Source organism: Rattus norvegicus, chromosome 2 (assembly GCF_036323735.1).
Source record: "Rattus norvegicus strain BN/NHsdMcwi chromosome 2, GRCr8, whole genome shotgun sequence".
Lineage (NCBI taxonomy): Eukaryota > Metazoa > Chordata > Mammalia > Rodentia > Muridae > Rattus > Rattus norvegicus.
Window position 1 is genome coordinate 32,329,369 of NC_086020.1, and position 21,896 is coordinate 32,351,264.

The 21,896-nt window shown below is 43.7% G+C and overlaps 1 protein-coding gene and 1 long non-coding RNA gene across 2 annotated transcripts in view; one reads left to right on the plus strand and one right to left on the minus strand.

Moving 5' to 3' along the window:
* Zfp366 (zinc finger protein 366) overlaps positions 1-21,896 on the plus strand; it is a 64,285-nt gene that overhangs the window by 16,657 nt on the left and 25,732 nt on the right. The gene's annotated exons all lie outside the window — the stretch shown is intronic.
* Positions 5,953-20,204, minus strand: LOC134485827 (uncharacterized). The gene is made up of 3 exons (XR_010064052.1): positions 20,066-20,204; positions 10,789-10,962; positions 5,953-6,856 (listed from the first exon to the last, which is right to left on the minus strand). It is a non-coding gene; the product is annotated as an uncharacterized LOC134485827 (long non-coding RNA).

Genomic DNA, 21,896 nt, shown 5'->3' on the forward strand with positions numbered 1-21,896 from the left:
GGAGGAGGAGGAGGAAGGCCAGTAGGACCAAGAGGAGGATCAGGAGGACCAGGAGAAAGAATAGGAGAAGGAGGAAAAGGACTATTAAATGACATCAGGAGACAAAATGGAGCCAGTGCAGAAAAGGAGAGAGCACCACACATTGCTAAGGAAAGCACATGAAAATAGTTTGGAACCAATTTACTGATTAACACAGTCATTAGAGCACTACATTTTTTTTTAAAAAATTCATTTTATTTCCTCTGTAATTTAAAAAAGACAAAGTGCTTTGTTAGAAGCGGAGCAAGCTGTGGGTTGAGGCAAATTGTTTAACCTTGCTTTGTCCGATCCATAACTCAGGGGCTGCTCAACCTAATGAAGCAGAGAAGCACCAAATTCTCTCAAGGTGAAGGGTTCGATTTAAGCATCATGTATTATTAAACAAAAATGTCTTCTTAGGAAGGAAACTCTCCAGTCACATTCCATTGCCCTAACGAGTCATCAACAAGCTCCAGGGCAGAAGATCCAGTTGTTGTTCACTAAAAATGGAAAAAAAAAAAAAAGAACAAAGACACCAGGCGGGTTGTAACAATTGACACGCTACATTAACACATTGGCTGCATCCAGAGACGGATTCCTGAGCTGAAGAAGGGCTTCACTTACTGGAATGGAAAAACCTAGGATCAGGAAATTGCTCAGAGGCCCCTGTCTTCCTGTGAACAGAGAGATTCACTGAGTGTTGGCTACTGTTTTGGATCAGAACCTCCGTTTTAGAAATTGCTTGAGTTGTGTCCTTGGGAAAGAAGGGAGTTGTGTGATGTGTTTGTGTGAGGTTGGAAGAGGAAAGGGAGCCCGGGAGGATGTGGGGGAGGAGTCTTTTATAGTCTGACTGGAATGAAATTAGCACGGTGCAGTGCTGGGGGATTAGGCAACCATTCTGAGATTAGGAAGCTACCAAATTTCCTGAAGTGGGTCTCCCTGAAGACACAGGCCCATTCTGTGTGTCTAGGATGGGAGGCTTAGCTCACAGTGAAGCAGGGAATAAAATCAATGTCTACATGCTCATGGAACCTACATTTAGCAGAGCTTTGCTGACCTATAGACACAGGACCTCAGGTACTCTGACCAGGATCTGGTTAAGGACCTGTGGATAAATGCCCAGTGCTGTCTGCCCCTCTGCACTGGAAGAATATAGGAAGAAGGCACATTAGTTACAGGGGACAATGTCTCTTCTTCATTCCTTGGTTCATCTCTACTCATTGAGAGTCAGTTATGTATCAGACAGCAAATGACCCTGAACTGACAAGATCCTTACCCCCGTGGAGCAAACAGTCTACTGGGAGAGCCAGATGTTAACTGAACAATCTCCCCAAGACCCCCAAATAAATGTTGCGACACCATTGTGGTGTGCAAGCATCAGCACCTGAGCGTCCGTCCTGGCTGGGGGTTCAGGAGGAAGGGATGCTCGAACTAGTATCCAAACATATAAAATAAATTAAATATTCTAGCTAGACCATCAAAAAGGCACACAATCCAGGTATTTTTATTTACAAGCTATAAACCTAGACTGGGTGGTTCTGGAGCTGTTATAACATATCCCAGCCACATGTCCCTTGCTACTTGCTGTTTCTCCTGGCCATGTGCTCTTGGTCCATCTCCTCTCATGGTGGCCTCTTCCTGTCTTCCTCCTCCTCTCTCATCCTGTCACCCTCAGCTGGGTAACTGAATACCCGCCTACCTCTATATATTGCCCAATCACAGGCTTTAGACTTTTATTGACCAATTAACTTGGGGAGCAAGGTTCACACAACAAAGTCTGGTACCCACAAGGATCTACTTGCCTTGGAGCAACCAGGTCTTGGGGTACAGAATTTAGTCTTTGGATACAAGCAGCAGCAGACCAACCTCCAACATGAACATATAAGTGTCATCCCAGTCTAGGGAGCTGGTGAGGTGGGGACGGTGCTGCAGACAGTGGGGATGGAGGATGTTACAAAGGTTCTGAAGGAGTGGGAACAGAACATGAGGGGAACTGAGATTGGAGATGCCCTGAGTGGATTTAGGGATCAGGGAATAAGATAATATGGGTGCCAGACCAGGTGGACTTATAGGTTATCATTGAAAGGAATTATTTTAATAAAATACTAGCCCAGGTTAGCCTAGAATTCACTATATAGACCAGACTGGCCTCGAAACCACAAAGACATTGTGTTACTTCAGCCACTAGTGCTAGAATTGCAGAGTCTTAGATGGATTTTTGAACTATATCTCTGGATGAGCAAGAAGCTGTTGTGGCCTGGGGAAAGGCAGGGTCCTGCTTGTCTAAAGATAAGTCACTTGTCACTTTTAGATTGGCCATGAGGTTTGACAAGAGGGATAATTCCCAGAGCACAACCGTGTCTGCGGCTCCTCCCCTACATGTAGAACTTGCATTAGGCTAACCATGGGGAGGATTGAAATATCTTTTTTTACCAGTATTTAAAAGAAAAACAGACTCTCAGGTGGTATGGTGTTCAGCCTTACTTAGAGGAGTGAGGCAGATGGGCAACTCTGGCCCTCTCGGACCCGACAGCATGTTTGTGAGATGATGTCATAGAACGTTGCGTCCAACCCCATATACACCCCAGGTGCTGCCACCTGTCTTACTCGAGCCCTGATTTAACTAGCATGTCCCTGCAGCAGTACTACCCAGTGAAAAGGAATCAGGCAAAACCAACTCAAGTAATCTATCTTATTGAGCCCGATAAATCAGAAGTATTATTTCAGGATATCATCATAGAATAATCAAGAACCAGAGATTTTTTACTTCTCTTTCCCAAGTCTTGGCAATCTAGGGTGTACTTCACGAGCATTGCACGTCTTGGTAATGAAATGCCCCGATTTGGGATTCTCGAAAGGTACAAGTGGCCAGAGGCCTGGTCTGGACAGCAATGCCCATACTCACAGACGTCACAGAATCTGGACTCCATTTTCAAAGTAGCAGAAGTGCAGGCCCCACCCTAGCAATTTAGAAAGTAAGTCATATCCTAAATAGCCGTACCTCTTACATTTTAACATTGAGCACCTTGCCATCGATGAGCTGTGGGGTTTGTGGGTGTAAATGTTAGGCTCTGTGCTTCAGTTTTCCATAAGAAAGGTTCTCACCACTGACTCTAGACCATCGGTTCTCAACCTCCCGACTGTTGCAACCCTTTAACACAGGTCCTCATGTCATGGTGACCCCCAACCATAATATTATTTTCATTGCTGCTGTTATGAGTTGTAATGCAAATATATGATTTGTAGAATGGTACTTAGGGGAGCCTGTCCTCATTGGACCCCCCAGGTTGAGAACCTCTATTCTAGGGTAAGAAAGTTCCAGTGGCTTTTCCTTCCTAGTTTGCTTTGGGTTTGTCCTGATCTTTCATTGTAGACTGCTTTGCAACAACTGGAAAGTGGGGAATGGCCTCTTCATGCAGAAGTGACAGAGCCTCTGGGAGACTTTTCACACCCAACAAAAGAAAATAACAACAGAAGGGTTTTGTGAAGGGAACTTTGAATACTCTCTAGGTACTTCAGTGATCAATAAAGCGATTGGGATCTTGTTTTGTTTGGTTTGGTTTGGGTTTGTATTAGAGTACTGTGGCAAAATTTTCAGATTAAAAACTTTGATTAAAATAGAAGCAGATTTCACAGCTTCAGGTTCTGCCTCTGCAGATCAACCAACCTTGGGTAGAAAAAAGAAAGTTTTCAAATTGCACCTGTTTTGAGCGCACGCAGATGAGCTTCCCACCATCCTTTCTTAGATAACGTAACAGTTTCCATATCATGTGCATTGTACTAAGGATAAGCAATCTAGAGATTATGTTTATGGGAGGATATGTGTAGGTTATATGCAAACAGTATGCCAATTCAACTCATTCGTTCGTTTTTGAGGTATGCTCTCACTAAGTAGCTTTAATTCATTCATTTGTTTTTGATAAATGCTCTCACTAAGTAGCCTTTGGCCGGGAGCTCACTTTCTAGACAAGATTGGCCTTGACCCCATAGAGATCCTCCTGCCTCAGCCTCATGGGTGCCGGGATTGAAGACGTGGCCCACCACGCCCACTCGACTGTGTCGTTTTATAGAAGGGAATTTCGATAACTGGGAAACTTTTGCCACTAATCTCTGGATACTTAGGGGCGACTGTATTTACGGGTGAACTGATACTATGCCGCGGATGCACTTCCAAATTTTATATTTAATTGGAAGGCAGAGAGGGTAGGTAGGAGTCAAACAAAATTGGTCATGGATTAAAACTGCATGGGAGACCCAAGTATTTGTTATACTTCTCTCTCTGCTTTCACAGGTTAATTTTTTCCCAATAAAATATACTTTTTTAAAAAAAAAATCAGACTCTTTGGGCTTTTGCAGGTTGGTTTTACTACCTGTTGGAGTTCAACTGATCTCCTTCAATGTTGTTATACCTCATGGTACCGCAGGAAAAGCCACAACACCACCAGGAATGCACAGTCCTTAATGCCATGCAATGAACCCCAGGCATACGGCTCCAATCACAGGTTAAAGATCTCTGCTAGTTTTAGTGAGAGCACCAGTTTAACCCTCATTGTCCTTCCCTTTGAAACCTCTTGAGATGAATATTTAAAGTAGAAGGCTATCCTCCTGTGATTCAAGGAGAGCCCCAGACACCAGAGGCACACAGGAGCCCAGGAGACATGGCAGTATAGTACTGACGTGGGCAAAGCAGCTACACTGAGGAAGACACTGACTGGCACGTAGATGGCACTAGCCTGCTCCTTCCACCATGTATTTTGGAGGCAGCATGCTACAGAGATGGGCAGAATCTACCGAGCAAAGAACTCAGAAGGAATGTGAGCTCAGAGTCTTCTCTCAGAGGACCAGACCTTGGTGACCAGAGAGAACGCACAAAGGGTTCTTTTCATCCTGGTTGCCTGTGCATTGTCTGAGGATCTGGCATGAAGCTACTGGTGAGTTTCAGTGAAAATACTCCACCACCCTGTCAGTCAATGCCATGGTAGGGGATGAGGAGGCTGGCCTCTGCCTCCAAGGGACCCAAGACCTGCTGAGGAACTACGGCAGTGAATTAGGAACAGAGAACAATATGTCCAGGCAGATATCTCGGGCAACCTGGCTGGTGAACCTAGACTTTCTGTGGTCCGCATACCTTTGTGCCTGACCCTCATTTTTCTGAAGGAAAAAGACACCATTGTCGGTGTCTTTAGAACAGGATCTACACAGAAAGAGAACAGGACTCAGTTTGAATGTGATCCTTCTGTATTTCAGTCAAAGGAGTATTGAGTTTAGGGTACCAGCATATGGCACAAGTATTGATGGTAAGTGTATTTTGGCACAATCATCACACTGAACTGTGTTGCTTTCCATGCACAGGACACTTGGCTCCATGGGGAGCAATGCGGTGCCAGATTTTCTTAAATGTCAGACATCTTCAGAAATGATTTCTCTGAATTTAGAACCGAACACGAACATACACACACACACACACACACACACACACACACACACACACACACACACTCACACAAAACATGGATGTGCTACTGTGATGCTTCTAAATGAAAGGAATTTGACCCTTAAGACCAAATGAGGCAGCTGATGACGAGAGTTCAGGATGGATCACTGGCTGAACGTCCACCGTCAGCATTGTGCTGCTCGGATTTAAAGTCGTAGGCTTTAATCTTATCATTAATTATTTAGATGGTGACCTACAACTCTGGATAGAACCAGGGTTCAGAACTTTGAGGGGGAAGGATCTAGACAGTTTCAACACATCCCATGACTACTGAAAGAACTCATTTGTGCTGCATAGTTTGGGCAATCAGGTGAGAATGAGCCAGAGGCAAGAACTTCCCTTGTCTCACAAACCCAACAGTTAGTAGTCCCTGTGGTCAGCTGTCTAGCACTCCAACACATCAGGCCTGAAACTGCACGTGTTCTTCCAAAATTCCCTTGAGTAGCTTGTGTTTTTACCGAGTTCACATTGAGTTCAGAGCTGACTCTCCTCACTGTTGCTGACTTATGTTCATCTGGGTGCTCTTGGGGGATCTTCCTGGGAAATCAGCGACACCATGCTAAGTTTCATTTCAGGGGTGTTGGACTTCTATGACTGATTCCAGATGACAAGTTTCTTTCTTATTCCTGTCACAGAGGGAGAAGTCTCACACTGGTTGGGCAAGCTCTCTACACTGAGCTTCAACCTGAACCACAGAAAGAAATCTAGTCATGTATTTCCTGGTGGGTGTGTTAGTCAGTATGGGGAGGAAGGAATGGTGAATGCCACAGGGTTTCACAGGGACCAAGGTAGAGCCACAGTTGTCTAGGTCAGTGGTTTTCAGCCTTCTCAATGCTGCGACCCTTTAATGCAGTTCCTTGTGTTGTGGTGACTCCGGACCATAAAGTTATTTCATTGCTACTTCATAACTGTAATTTCACTACTGTTATGAATTGCAATAGAAATATCTAATATGTAGGATATCTGATATGTGACCCCCAAAAGGACCTCGACCCACAGGTTGAGAATGACTGATCTAGCGTAAAGTAATGAGTGAGCGGAAATTCTTAAAGCTGACTTCTAGAATATTAGAAATTTCATATCTTCTTTATGCCTTTGTCTTATGGAAACGGCCATTAAATCTGAACAAGGTGGTATCAGAAACGCTTTCCTATGCCCTGAACCATCTACAAGAACCTTCTTCTCAGGAAGATTTGTGAGGACCAGATGTTACTGTGGCCGTGACAGGTCGAACATGCTGAGAAAAAGCTCACACCACCACGATCTCAATATTGGGTTACATTTGGGTGGTTTCTTGATCTCAGGTAGATGATGGATGTAGCCATAAAAAATAGAGAGAGGCATCTGAGGAGAAAAGAAATAATATGAATTAGATTGATCTCAAAAACAATTTAGCACTGTGTACCAAGACTCAGAAACTCATAGACTTTTTCTCCATAACTCTAGTTCTAAGGAGTCTAGTCTGAGGAAATGATATTCAACAGAGATTTATGAATGAAGTTGTTTATTTTGTATATTTATTTGTATACTGCATAGAGATTTAGATTAAATAGTGCCGTCAGAAAAAAAATATCCATGCATAGTAAAAGGAAAGGACCAAAATATTAACATCGCTACTTTGAGGTTATTGATTACTTTAATTTTCTTCTTCAGTATTAAATTTTACAGTGGTAATGGATTTATATTATTTAAAGGTCATTAAAAGCAAATTATGTGGAATCCTTTACCATAATCAAATGCAGTTGCCAATGCACTCTGGGTTTTAATAAGTCATGATCAATAGCTGGGGCATCTCAACTGAATGGCTGCCTTTCCCGTTTGCCATCATTCTGGGTGGGGAAGGATTCGGTCTGCATCTCTGAGACACAGCTTTGCTTTTGTTGTTGTCCTTCTTTGTTTTGTGTTTGGTCTGGTTTGGTTTGTTTTTTTTTTCCAGCAGCTTTCTAACACCGGGAGAGCGGAGTTGCCTGTTGGTTTTAGGGCATCTGTATTGTGTTTCTCCCCTCTATTTCCTACTTACCAATTCCCGCCACGATGGCCACTTGATATTAATTAGCTCATCACCTGTTTGTTCAGGGTAGCCTGCCCCATGGAACAGTCATGGGAAGATTCGGTTTGCTCAGTTCTCCCCTGAAGTTCTAAAGTGGAAACGCTCTACACTCGTATTGGATTCCTCATTGAAATATAAATATATAAATAGCTCTTTATAATGAGAAGGTCAGAAGTTTCAGAAAATGCTGTAAGCTAGGAATCTATTTTATTATTAACAAAAAAAAGCTCCAAATGGATACCTCTATGTCTCCTTTGCTTTTTTCTTTCTTCCTTCTTTCCTTCCTTCCTTCCTTTCTTCCTTTATCTTTTATTTTTTAAATTCATGCTGGCCTTGATTTCATGGCTATCCTCCTGCCTCAGCCTCAGGAAGGTGTAGCTATTTGTTTTCATTTTCTTGTGAGTGTTCTGTTTCGGTTTTGGTGTGGAATCTCACGCAGTACAGGCTGACCTAGAACCCCTAGTCTCCCGAGTGTTGGGCCAATAGCTATGCCTGCTACTTCTACCACAGATCGACTGTTTTCATAAGAAAGCACCAGAATCCTCCATTTTCCCCTGTGTGTGTGTGTGTGTGTGTGTGTGTGTGTGTGTGTGTGTGTGTGTGTGTTGTATAAGAGAATGTCTAATGTTTTGTTATTGTTTCCAATGCTGGGGATCTAACCCAGGCTCTCTGTCTCCAAACTGCAGCCCCAACCAGGCCTTGAACTTGCTCTGTAGCTAGGCAGGCTTTGAGGCGTCCATCTTGTCTGTCACTTTTTTGAGTCAACGGGATTGCGGGTTGGTACCACTAGATATGATTCAAAAGGTTTTTTTTTTTTTTAACGAGTCATTGATACTGTTCTATTGTCTTGCCATTTGATTCATTTTATCCAGTTTTCCAGCTTAGTTGTAATTCATTTGTGTACACTGTTAGATGTTGGACATTGCCGTCATGTGTCCCTTAACGATGGGCATGTTTTCTGGAAAAGGTGTTGGTTGTCAGTTTCATCGTCTGCATACATCACAGAGTGTGCTTACACAGCCTCAATGGCTACAATTTCAGCAGACAATACAGTCTTTTAGAACTAACAGAAGGTCCTTTCCTGACCTAAGCATCCGTATGTTATCACATTTGTCAAATGATGTACACATCTTTTCATCAGTTATTCTCTTACTAAGTTTATGTGCTTTGGGGGCTTATGTGATTTTTTTTATGTATTCATGTTTTAGTTAAGGGTTTAAGAGATTGTAGGCTTGAGGCCGAGACCCCAGTGTTCTGTTTTCTAGTGAGCAGAGAGTCCAAGTGGACGAAGCTGGTAGGTGTTCTACCGAGGGTTACTGTTATTCAACACCGAAGCAGGCAATGCGTCTGGGAGAAGAGGTCAGTGGTACACTCATCCCAGGGAGGCAGAACCCTCTGAAGCAGGAAGAACAGAAGTGAGAAGTGGCCTCTGGGGGGATAAGAGGCCTGTAAGGAGTGCATGTGTACTCCATGACTTAGAAAGTCAGGTGACTAGAAATTGAATGACTGTCCTCTAACCTTTATCCAGCCCCAAGGGTTTGGATAGTTTAAAGGGACAACTTCTCCCCAGACTGAATGATTCAGTGGTGGGATTTCTTGGGGCGAATGGGTAAATCCTTTTTGGGGCCAGCAACATAATGAGGAAGCAAAGGTTGGCCTGGGTTCTAAGGCCAATTCCCTGCAGATCCCCCACTTAACACGTGCATGAAGATTCCCCCTTCACTGCCAGGCTTTGATTGTTCTAGCAACCATGGAAAGGGCATAGGGCACCCCGGGACTTCCTGTTCTTTGTAGAGGCTAGAAAGGAAGAGACTTCCGACTTTAACTGGCTTTCTGAGCTCATGTGGTGGTGATTAATTTGAGGGGTAAAGCAAGGTGAGCAGCCTGAGTGCCCTAAGGGAAGCCACACAGCAAACGCGTGGTTCAACCGTGTGCACCCTGACCTGAGGCAGGTAGCTTCTGCTCTGTGCTTTTACCTCTCGCCTACAGAATGGGACAGTGGCACATCTCTTACAGAATTCAGGTGAGACCTCAGTTTTGCGTGTCTCATAAGACCAAAAAGTCTTTACCATCTGTCCTTTTACAGCAAAATTTGCCAGGCTCTGGCAAAGGCCTGTTACTACCAGGCTACATGGCCTTACATAGTATTTATACTCACAGTGCCTTTGAGTCTTAGTGGATAAAAAAAAAGATGGGCTGAATGTGCTAACTCACACCTATAATCCAAGTCCTCAAAGGGCAGAGCACGTTCAAGCCAACCTTGGCTACCTGGTGGGTTAGAGGCCAGACTGAGCTACATAGCAAGATCTTGTATAAACAATGAATGAATGAATGAATGAATGAATGAAGCAGAGGTATACTGTTTAAATTGGTTGGCTCATGTAAAGAGATTCACATGTGCTAACCTCCCCAGCTCTCAACAGCTGTCGCAAATATTGTTGGTACCACTGATTGACAGCAAATCTTTCTGGGTAAAATACCCTAGCCCGGTTTTCAAAGTCCCCCACCCCCACCCCCAGCAGTTACCATTGCAACTAAAATAGTCCCCTCCCCCTTCCACTAGTGTGACTCCTTAAGATCAGACATCTCAATGCTATCAGCTCAGCATACTGTCCCGTTCCTCCACACGCCGTGCAGACATTTGGATGGGTGTCACTGAATATTTCCTCATAGTCTGTGCATCCTATCCGGGGAAGAGGCCTTGAGTAAGGCAGTCTGTTAGAATTAAATGTCAAGGCTGCCAGCTGCTTCTTTCCCGAAAAAAGAGCTAGATATTCTAAAAGGTGTGACCATCAATCAAAGTATGAGGAGAGAAGAGTTTGAATTCACTTGCTGTTGTTGGGGGTGGGGGTGGGGGGTTTAAATTTTAGAAGAAAATCATCCTCTTCACAAACTAGCACCGAAAGCTATGTAGGGAGCTGAAAAAACCCAGCAGCCTCCATTTGCCTCCTAGGCACAGTGGGAAACGCTTGTTCAACGAAAAGAGCGCGCCTCATCCTGAAGTCCCATCACACACAGGGGTGATTTCCAAGAGAGAAGTGAAAAGAAAACAGAAGCCCACAGCCCAACCTTTCAGAAGTGTTGTAGTCATGCAGAAAGAAACCTTCCTCCTTCCTTGTCAACCTTTGCAGATTAGAAAAAAGCTCAGTCTTCAGTGGTCTAAGTGGGACGTGGGAGGACAGGAATGGTACAAAGTCTCAGGGCTTTCTTACTCAGAGTGTCTCACCTGAAGCACAGTCAGCTGGCCTAGACTCTGCCATTTTCATCGAGGGAGGGGAGGGGGCGGGCTTAGTGAGCACTTCCCTTCAGCAGTTCCCAGCGCTGGGTGCCAATGGGAGTCAGTTAATTCTAAAGACAAGGATGCCTAAGCCTTTGTCCAAAGGCCCTCAGGTCATTGACTCTATGGAGGAAAAAAGGACAAGGAATAGTGTATGTTTAAAACTTTCCAAGTGGTTATAATGCATTGAGACCTACTATGCGCTGGTCTTTTCTAGGGGAATGAAACAGAGAACACTGATCTAGTGGAACAAGACAGATAACAAATAAGCGAATGGCCAAGATACTCTCCTCTGATAATGCAACACACACACACACACACACACACACACACACACACTCACACACACACACTCACACACACTCACACACATATACACACACATACAGACTCACACACATACACACACACTCTCACACATACTCACACACACAGAGTGGGGTAAGGCTATTTTGTAGTTTTGCTTGGACTGTTCTTGGTTCAAAATTTGCTTCTTTGCTTGGTGAGCTCTTTTAACGTTCAAGACTGGCTGTGAGACCATGCTCCTGGCCCAGCATCCTTAGCCCAGTTGTCATAGCTTTATGAATGCTGGCAGGGACACTCACCTGTAAGCCATGTCACCTTGGCCCTAGGATGCCTCACCCCTTTACCTTTTCACCTAGGGAACTTGGGGACACCTTGAACTATTCTGTTTCTTTTTTTTTTTAAGTGATTTTGACTTGTTTCTTCCATGAATGCAAACTTCTTTGACCACCCTCTGAAGAAATGTCCTGTTGACAACATTTATGGGATACAATTTTCTGTCTTGCTATTTATCATGTGTGATCATGTGACCAGGCTATACAACAATTAGCTCAGCTCAACTACCACTCAGATGAACAGAATAAGCCCCATCTGGCCAATACGGAAACCAGACTCACACGGGAGCTTGAAACTTTGTTTAGCTTTTCAGACCTTTTCCATCTCTTCAAAGGACCTGTGGTCCTTTGATCTCTCACCATTTTCCCCATCTAGGCAGAAGCCCCCCAGAGAAGCATCTGACGTACACGTTTTGGCTATATTCCTACATGTTAGCAGCCTCACTTGTATGATGAAGGCCACATAACTTTGATGGCCACACCTGAGGCTCTGGTGTCCCATGTATGAGCAAAGATGGCAATTCCTCACTTTCTCCTCAAGATTCCCAGGACAGTCCTCAGCAGGCAACATCAAGAGTCCAAAAAGAGCCCCCAACCCCCAAATACCTCCCAGGCATGTATAAAAAACTCTGTGTGCTTGCTCCCTAGAAAGAAAATTCCTAAAGAAATTTCTTCCTTGCAAACTTTTTTTCTCTACTTTTTCCCTTTAAAAAAAAAAAAAACAAGATTAAAACACACAATAGCATCACTGTCTTCCTTAGGTTAGGGATTGTTATTCAATAAGGCGGATTTCAAGCAAGTGTGCTCTGCCTTTTAGGTGATAAGAGATTCCATGCAGAGAGAAGTTCAGGCAAGGTTTTCTTATCTTCAAAGGGAATAGTAAATTTTGTTAATTTAACACAAACAATATGGCAGGTTATATAAAATGTGTTTTTCCTAAGATGTATGTGTATGTGTGTCTATGTATGTGTGAGTATGTATGTGTATGAGTGAGAGTGTGTGTGTGTGTGAGTATGTGAGTGTGTGTGAGTGTATATGTATGTGTGTATGTGTACATGTGTGTGTGTGCGTATTTGAGAAAGGGAAAGAAAGTAAGGGTGTGACTATGAGGATATCTCATTTAAAAAAAGAAAAGGAAAGGAAAACCAGAAAACTAAGAAGTTATAATATCCCAAGGGACAAAGGGATATCCTGTAAGATGGCAGGTTTGTGATAATTTCAGTTTGCAGAGCTTAAACTGAGAGGTTTGGGGTCTTGTCCCCTCTTTCCTCTTCTCTGGTCATTGCATAAGAGGGGAAATCTAGCACTTGGAGTTGATGGCTCAGCAAGCTGGTCTTGTGACAGTCCCACACAGGAACCAGGTAGTGAGAGTCCTTTAAAAGGATTTTGTTTGTTGATTTATTTTTACATGCATTGGTGTTTTTACGGCATGTATGTCTGTATGAAGATGCCAGTCTTCTAGAACTGGAGTTACAGACAGATGTGAGCTGCCATGTGGGTGCTGGGAATCGAACACTGGTCCTCTGGAAGAGCAGCCAATGCTCTTAACCACTGAGCCATCTTTCCAGTCCCTGTCCTTTTTAGTTTTTGTTTTTAATGTCAAGATCCCATAGTATTGATCTCACTTCCTCTTGGTGTGTTAAAAACAAAACAAAACCCAGATTTAAGGAGTTAGAGGTCTATTTTCAACATCCAGACCTACCCTACAAACAATATGCAAATTCCAACATACTTCTTATGGCGATAAACACAATGTTATGGTAACGTTGGCTGTTGCAGACTTCTACACATGGCGAATTAATTCATCCTAACTACGAACTGTCCATCAATGCAAATATCCACTCATCAGGGGGAGAAATAACTTGCAATTCATCTGTGTTCATTAGGTTCCCACAGCCACAGACAAATCTGCTCTAAGGCACAGAGTAAGACCATAGGAGTCAAGCAGCAAAATTGTCCTTGTGACCAGCATAGGGAAGGGAGCAAGGGGGAGATCAAAACTCAGGGGTTTCAGGGTGCTGGGAACTTAACAGTTGAAAAGCAAAGCTTGTCTGTCCATCGATCAGAGTGCAATATATGGGAAATCCTGTGTTTAATATTGGGCTTAGTGTGTGTGTGTGTGTGTGTGTGTGTGTGTGTGTGTGAGAGAGAGAGAGAGAGAGAGAGAGAGAGAGAGAGAGAGAGAGAGAGAGAGAGAGAGAGATGGAGGGTTTTCAATAGGATTTGGAAGAAAGGAGACATTATTAGGCAAAGGCTTTTGATCATCTTGACAGAATGCAGTGAGTCAATCAGAACTACAAAATCCTGAGTGATTTTCTAGCCTATGCTAATGGAAGGGGTAAGATGGTGACTGCCTGGATTAGCTTACCTAAAGTGAGAGAGAAGAGCCTCCTTCTCCCCTAAAAGCCAGGATGGGAAGCTTGTACCTGATTTGCTCATGAACAAGTTCTTAGAGGAATGCTTTTGCTCAACACAGAACGGGGCTCATTTTTCATCAAGGGTGGGGTGCCAGCTTCACCTGGGTAAAAGAGCTCCACATGGCCTCTTCCCCTCCCTCCTCTACCTTAGTTGTCCAGAAGCAGTTTATGGTTACAGTGTGGCTGTCCTGCCCCCAACCTCTCTTCACATTCTAGACAGAAGGAAAACAGGAAAGAGGAAAGCATCTGCCATGGGAAGTACAAGATGAAAGCATTCACAGGGGTTCTCTACATGGTCCGGGTGGTGGGGTGGGGATCGTGACTGAAGGGATGGTAGGAAAGGCCGGTGTTTCTCCCAGACACATTGTCACCAAGGGAAAAATCAGGGTTCTATTTCTCAAGGAAAAGATTAAATGGATATCAAAGCACAACCAACCACTTCCACACACAATGTCTAACCATCCCAATTGGCTATCATATAGGTTTCTGAGCAGAAGAGTTGACTAGAAAAAGTAACAACATATTTTTGAGTGGATTTGGACATTGTACAAAAGGGACATGGAAGGCAAGAGAAGCATACCCAGGAGGATGCTTATAAACTATTGAGAGCAAGCTGGACATGAAGTGGACATTTGGACTAGTTTGATGATACCAAGAGAGGCAAACTGTCATCTGTTTCCCAAGAACGATCCCATGATTTTGTGATAACTGCCCAGCCATAGACAAGATGAATGATGTTGATAAATTGACTTTTTGACTCACTGTTTTCACTCTATCCACGAAGCCAACATTTGGAGACAGGATAGGAAAGGACTTACTGGAAGGAAGAAGCTGGTAAAGAAAACTCTAGAATTAGAACCATTGCAACAGCAGCAAGCCCTGGAGTATTACTGTGTTTTAACACAGAAAACATCTGAGAGGCAGAAAAAGGATGACTGAGCCCAAAAGAGGGGATTCTACAGGAATCCTCCCTCTTGGAAACTAAGCTGTGCTTAAGAAGAGTCAGGTCTGGAAAAACAATGCACCTTCCTTTCCATGACTAATCATTCAGAACAAAGAAAGCACTGGGCCTATCAGCAGGAATCAGGTCAGAGCCAAAGGAAAGAGGGAACGGAAGAAAGGAATCCCAGAGGCCGCCTTCTTCTCCTTCTCCTTCTCCTTCTCCTTCTCCTTCTCCTTCTCCTTCTCCTTCTCCTTCTCCTTCTCCTTCTCCTTCTCCTTCTCCTTCTCCTTCTCCTTCTCCTTCTCCTTCTCCTTCTCCTTCTCCTTCTCCTTCTTCTTCTTCTTCTTCTTCTTCTTCTTCTTCTTCTTCTTCTTCTTCTTCTTCCTCTTCCTCTTCCTCTTCCTCTTCCTCTTCTTCTTCTTCTTCTTCTTCTTCTTCTTCTTCTTCTTCTTCTTCTTCTTCTTCTTCTCCTTCTCCTCCTCCTCCTCCTCCTCCTCTTCCTCCTCCTCCTCCTTTGTAGTTTTATTTACTAGTTAATTATAAAAGAATAGAATACAAGTTTAAGGCTAGAAAATGATTGGACTGTGAAAACATATCACGTAAAAAATTACCAACCATAGCACTAGAGAGGGTAGATCCAGATAGGCTAAAAGGAGACCCAGGGTCACGGGGAGGCAGCATATCCCAGTGCCAATGCAGAAGTTCCCTCAGCCAGAGAGCACAGACCATGGAAGCTGATGTAAGGAGGAACTAACCCAGCTGAGGGTTGAAGCACATTCTGCACTTTAACATTTAGTTGTTCTGTAGCTGCACAGATAGTTTGGAAATATTAGCCTGAAAGAAGTTTCATCTTGGGGATATGAGAGCCCTGGGAAAGGACCTGACATGGTGAGAGATCCGAGGGGGTCACCCTAGTACTCCAGAGTTCTCTCTGCTAAGGAGAAGTTACAGGAGGAGTGTGATGGAGAAATTGGATTAGTACGTAATTAGGCCCTGACCAGGTGAGACCAGATGACTGCACTCATCTGTCTGAATGCTCAGGGTTCAGTGCTGTTTGTCTTTCTCCTTATACAAACATGGCTTCACAAGGGCAGCCCCATAGAGCAGACCTTCCTCTATTGTCTGGAATCCACAGATAGTGAGGCTGGACCACTGGGTGGGGAAGAAGGAAGTTTTCTCTTTCCTCTCACATCTTCAGATACCCTCCATCCTTGATGAGGTGTTCTGACATTTCATGCTTAAAGAAGGGGACATTTGGGGAAAAAAATGATTCATTGAATGAGTCGAAGTCACAGAGTTCTGCTTCCAGTTCTGTTGTATTAAAAAAAAAATCAGGCTTTCAGGTCAAGATGGTTCCACCATAACTCCTACAACATGTTTCCACATCTGGCTGTCATCTGTTCTCCCATCTGCTGTGGATGGAGTTCCTCAGGAACTCATGTTTGGCCGATAGGACATTGTGTTCCTGGCACCTACCCTAGGGCAAGCATAGAAGAATCTCAAAGTTGCTTCCTATGAAGAGTTCCTCACAGTCTGAATCTCAGTGGTGATTTGTACTTATCTCCCTAATGGTTTGAGCCTTGGTCAAAATACTGCACACCACAAAATAGGGCAGGGTGAACTCTATCATCATAACCAAAGACCCAGGGAAGGAAATCAGAGATAAATTAAACTGTCTGAAAGAGTGCTTTGAGGGGAATCTTCTGAGATATGAAGGGGTTGCTATATCTAACTTTGTCTAGATGTTTGATGCGGGATAGTCAATATGAATTTGCACTGTATGCCTACGTGTTTGAAGAGCTAAGCCATTGCCAGTGTATAAAAGTGTTGGTGGGAGAAGTGCACAAATAATTCCACCCAGGGAACTGCTCAACTGCGGGGCCTCGTTCCTGTGAGCCCTGATTGGAGCAGCTCCTTCTAACATCAGTAACTCTGCTCTTAGCTTCCAAGCCTACCCCTTCCTAGACACTCAGCCCTCCTCAGAGAAACAGGCTTTTGTATTTCCTTCCCCGGATGGGCTCATATACATACATGTACCTGAGAAGATGTGCATGTGTGTTTTTTAAACATAAGTGCACATGCACACACACACACACACACACACACATGCACACACACACACACATGCACATGCACACAGGGGCAGAGGGAGGAGACTGAGAATGAGAGGGCTTGGGGGGAATTATCTGTGACAGAATTCACAGATGAGAGGGATTGTGGGAAGAAAGGTTTAACTTCTTAGTTCCCATGAAGTCTCCAGGAGGAGGGTTTCTCTCTATCCAGCCCAGAATGTTGCAGAAACTCGATATTTCAGGTGCAAGGCCTTAAGACACTAGGGCAGATGGCTGCTCCGTTTAGCTGTGTGGGACAACAGGGCCTGGCGAGGACTATGGGCTCAGCATGTGGCCTATGGGTTTGTAGATATATGAGGTCCAGTCTTATGATAGAACTTAGTTAATCCAACTCAAAGAATATTGAAGGAGAGCGATTGGTGGACCTGAATAGTATGAGTCAGGTTATTTACAAGGTGACAAGTATATCTTCTAATGACTAAAATGATCTTGCGCACTGGATGCAGATTACTCTGCATTTCAAAGACCCTTGGAGCAATTGAGAAGATTGCTTACTGAGCATGCAATCAGGGTCCAGAGGTTAGACACCCTTCTGTAAAGTTCATCATCTCTGTCTTATAATATTCTCATTGAATTGGATACACACACACACACACACACACACACACACACACACACACACATGTATACATCCATACACAGGCACATACGCTGCTAGTATATGTCATGTCTAAAGTTCTGCCTTTGAACTAAAGAGGAATTAATACTGTTCAATTATGACCCAGTCCACATTCATTTCTACAAGCCATATGCAAATTATTAGACACATTCCAACGCTAAGAATTTCTTAAAGAAGCCTTTGTCACCATGACTACTGTTGGACGTTTGACAAATATCTTTTGTTACTCATTTAGTAATCAGACATAAAGTAGTATTTTGTGTATATTTCTCTTGCGCTGTAAAACTTATTTGACATTTATATAAACATAATTTTTTATATTTTGAAACCATAATTACATCACTTCCTTCCTTATATTCCCTCCCTCCAATCCATCTCATATAAACCCCTTGCTCTCAAATTCATAGCCTCTTTTTCTTCAATTATTTGTTATATTAGTTCTCTAATTAATTGCTTTATATATTTATATGTATATTATGTGTGTGTATTCCTAATTACCTGAGGATAATTTCTTACATGAGCTCTACATGCTTTGACAATTACAGAGTTGTGTAACTCCACAATCAAAATGCAAAGCATTGCACCATCTCCCTGCCAGAGAAATACTGTGTTGAATGACATTTTCAAAATTCAGTTTTTCTAAACAGAGCCAACAACAGTTGGTTGTCACTCAGAAGGTCATATTTTCTAACCTTGCCTACAACATGCTGCCATGCTTGCCAATGGGGAGAATTAATCTTTCTGACACGCATGCCCATGTTTGCTTACCCACAAGTGAGTCTTTTAAGCTCCTTTGATCAGTGAACATAAAGCAAAACAAAAAGTCAGACAGAAAATGTCCTAAGGACATCTTTCCCCCGGAGAGTTGGAGACAAGTTCCATCCAAATGTGATACACTAACTCTGAAGGCTGGGGAAGAAAACTGCTAAGCCATTTCTTCAAGTCATTTCCTTCCTTTAAACAAGCTACATACACAAAGATAACCCTAAACTCCCAAGCACCCAAGCCACACGTCACCCTGCTCAGAGAGTAGCCCCCACACAGACATCTAAAACCTACACCCATTTTGACTGTGCGAGTTAGTGTCTAAATTCATCACTAAAGTTTTTTGTTTGTTTAGTCTGGTTTTGTTTTACTGATGGCTTTCTTTAAGATGGGGCCTGGCATGGTGGCTTATAGGGTAAAGGCACTTGCAGCCAAGCCTAATGACCTGAAGTGGATCCCTGAGGCCCAAGTGGAAGAAGCAGAGAACCAACTCGATAGATTTGTATTCTGCCCTCTGTGTGTGCACTGTGGCACGAATCCACACATGCACTTGTGTGCTTGTGCAACACATGCACACAAGAACTAATGTAAAACCATTCTAAGACTTTCTTGCACATTTATAAAATAGTATCTATCCATGCTGGCTCTGGAGATTTCAAGCAATTCAAAACTCCAGTTGTCTCTTGATGGTTCTGATTTTGATTTTTCAAGACAAGATCTCTCTACATAGCCCCAGCTGTCCTGGAGCTCGCTATATAGACCAGGCTGGCATGAAATTCTCAGAAATCTGCCTGCCTCTGCCTCCCTAGTGCCGGGATTGAAGATGTGTGCCGTTACTCATGGCAAAAATCTTTATTTTATTTTATATGTATTAGTGTTTTGCCTGCATATATGTCTGTGTACCATGAATGTGTCTGACCTGGGGCCTGCAGAGGCCAGAATGTGTGTATGCATGCCTGATGTCTCTGACTCCCTGGGCACTGATAGACAATTGTGAGCCCCCATGTAGGTGCTGGGAATTGAACTCAGGTCATCTGGGAGAACAGCTAGTGTCTTAACCACTGAGCCATCTTGTCAGACCCGCACTGAAGATCCAATCAACTGTTTCATATGTGACCAAGTCTTACAACCAAATATTGTAATTTGGCCACTATCTGCAGACAAGACTATTTCTTTTAAACGGGTGGGAGAAATGAAGTTCGTAGGATAAGAGAGAACCAGAAGGGCGTGTGGAGGGGTGCTGGGGTCTGGTTACTAGGTATCTGGTCACCTCTTTTTGTCCTTACTGCTGACATAGGGCATGATAAGGTAGACATTCTTTCCTTCGAGAACACACTGCTTGCTCCCCCACAGGATGTATGTGGAGACCCCACACTTCCTGCCAGCCCCAGGACACGAGGCCGGACCTCTGTTCACCGTCACCTGCACTGGAAATCTCAGCAGACTCCTGCTTCATTTGGTTGGGCAACTAGAAACTGCATTTTCAGTCTCAACATCTCCATCTCAGTTCAGAAAGAACAGGAAAACCATAAAAGCCTCGCTCCAGAGGGACCATTAACGAGGTCCCTTTTATGAATAAGGAGAGGACAGTCAGCCTGTCCTACCCTGTTCTGCCTTCCTGTTGTTCTCCCACATACACCCCTCCCCCTGTTCCCTTGGTGCTGCTTCTCATGCTCACACTTTTCCTGACCTTCATCCCCTCCTTGCCTCACCCCTGTTGAGAACGGAGCTCAAGGATAAACCACAGGAGCAAACCGCAGGGCTTCTTAACATGTAGCGTCTTGTCACAAAACGTTGGCGAGCTTCGCGGTTCCTCTCTTTCCTGTGAGCGTGAATATTCTTCGCTCTGTTGCAGGATGGACAGAAGTCAGAGCAGAAGAGTGAAGCTAACTCTGTCCCTGGCATGCTGACTCACTCTGACTCTTCTAATATCACTTACCAGAGTGACCTTCAATTCAAATGAGAACCACAAAATACCAGTAATTTTATTTGGGGGAATATTTATATTTTGGTACAGTAGGTGAATTCCTAATGAAAGGGCATTATTACAAGCATTTCCCTCCAAATTCCACAGTCTCATCTCTGTGCTTCATGCTTATAAATTGGTCTGCAGGAAGGAAAAACTATTTTTTTTAAATTCACCCACTGCCTATTTCATCATAACTGACTCTCACGGCTGTAATCTCTCAGAGAAGATAGAAGTTCCAGGTCACTTTAAGACAAATCAGCCCAATACCTTCCTCCTCAAACCGTGCTTCCTGATTTAGTGCCGGCTGAGTCCGGGACTGAGTGCATGGTGTTAAGAGCACATTGTTCTCTGCTCAAAGAAATAAGCCTGTAGTTATTCGGTCATCTTCTCTCCTGTTGATACAAAGTTAACTTCCTAAGGGTAAGAGTGGGGAGTGAGCGTGCAGCCTGTTCCTAGTGCAGGAGTCTTTCCATGAAGCTCTTTGGAATTTCAGGAATCTGTTCCCTGTCTGGGTTGGAGAACTTCATGATACTTGGAGGATGGCATCAGTGTAACTGTATCTGAAGGTTAGCCAGAGACCAACCACTCACAAGGGATTGTGTGCGGAGTACCTCCTGTGGTAGCTAGCTGTGTAGTGTGCCCTTGAGGGGTAAGAAGTAGATAGGATAGGAGGCCTAGGGTCTTCCCTAGAACTTGTGAGGATTCTACCAATCACGTTCATCACATACCAAAAGTCGCCATAACCTGGATCATGTAAGACAAAAGTACACACATATAGGCTTCATATGGAGGCTTTACATACAAGAACTAATTGTTTCTTCTCTCAAAGCATCTTCCTGGACAGCTACTTTGAGCCAAGCATGTGGTAGAATCTAGAGACACAGCATCGGACAATACAAAAAAAAAGTGGGTTCTTACTCCCACAGTCGAGAACAGTGGTTCTCAACCTCCCTAAGGCTGTGACCCTTTAATACACACTTTCTCGTGTTGTGGTGACCCCCCCAACCGTAAAATCATTTTTGTCGCTACAACCTAACTATATCTGTTACTGTTATGAGTAGTAATGTAATCGTTTATGTTTCTCGAGGGTCTTAGGTGACCCCTGTGAGAGGCTCGGTCAATCCCCAATCAGTGCAAGCACTGGTCTGTCAATATTGATCCAGCACTGTCCTAGCATCTGTACCTTTGTACAGAATTTGTACTTTCCCAGACAAGTGACCTCCAGTGTTAGTTAAGGACAGTCTTTCAATCTCTTACACAAGCTAATGTAGTGCCTACGAGCTTCCCATCCTTCAACTCTCTGCTTCCCTAAGCAGTCTGGTATAAATGTACACAGGAGAGCATCTTCAACACAGGAAAAGAAGCATGGGGGAGGGTGGGGAAGTCTTCTTAAACTCGAAAGCTATCACTACATGCAATTAGTAGTAAACTCATTGGCTCTTTGAGTATGTATGCCTTTGCCCTGTGACAAGACCAACACAGCCTAAAAGGGTTAAAGCCTTGGGCTTGAACTTGTAGAGCAGAGGCTTAGATGCCCATCAGTGGTAATCAACAGTGTCTGTTTGGAAAATAGA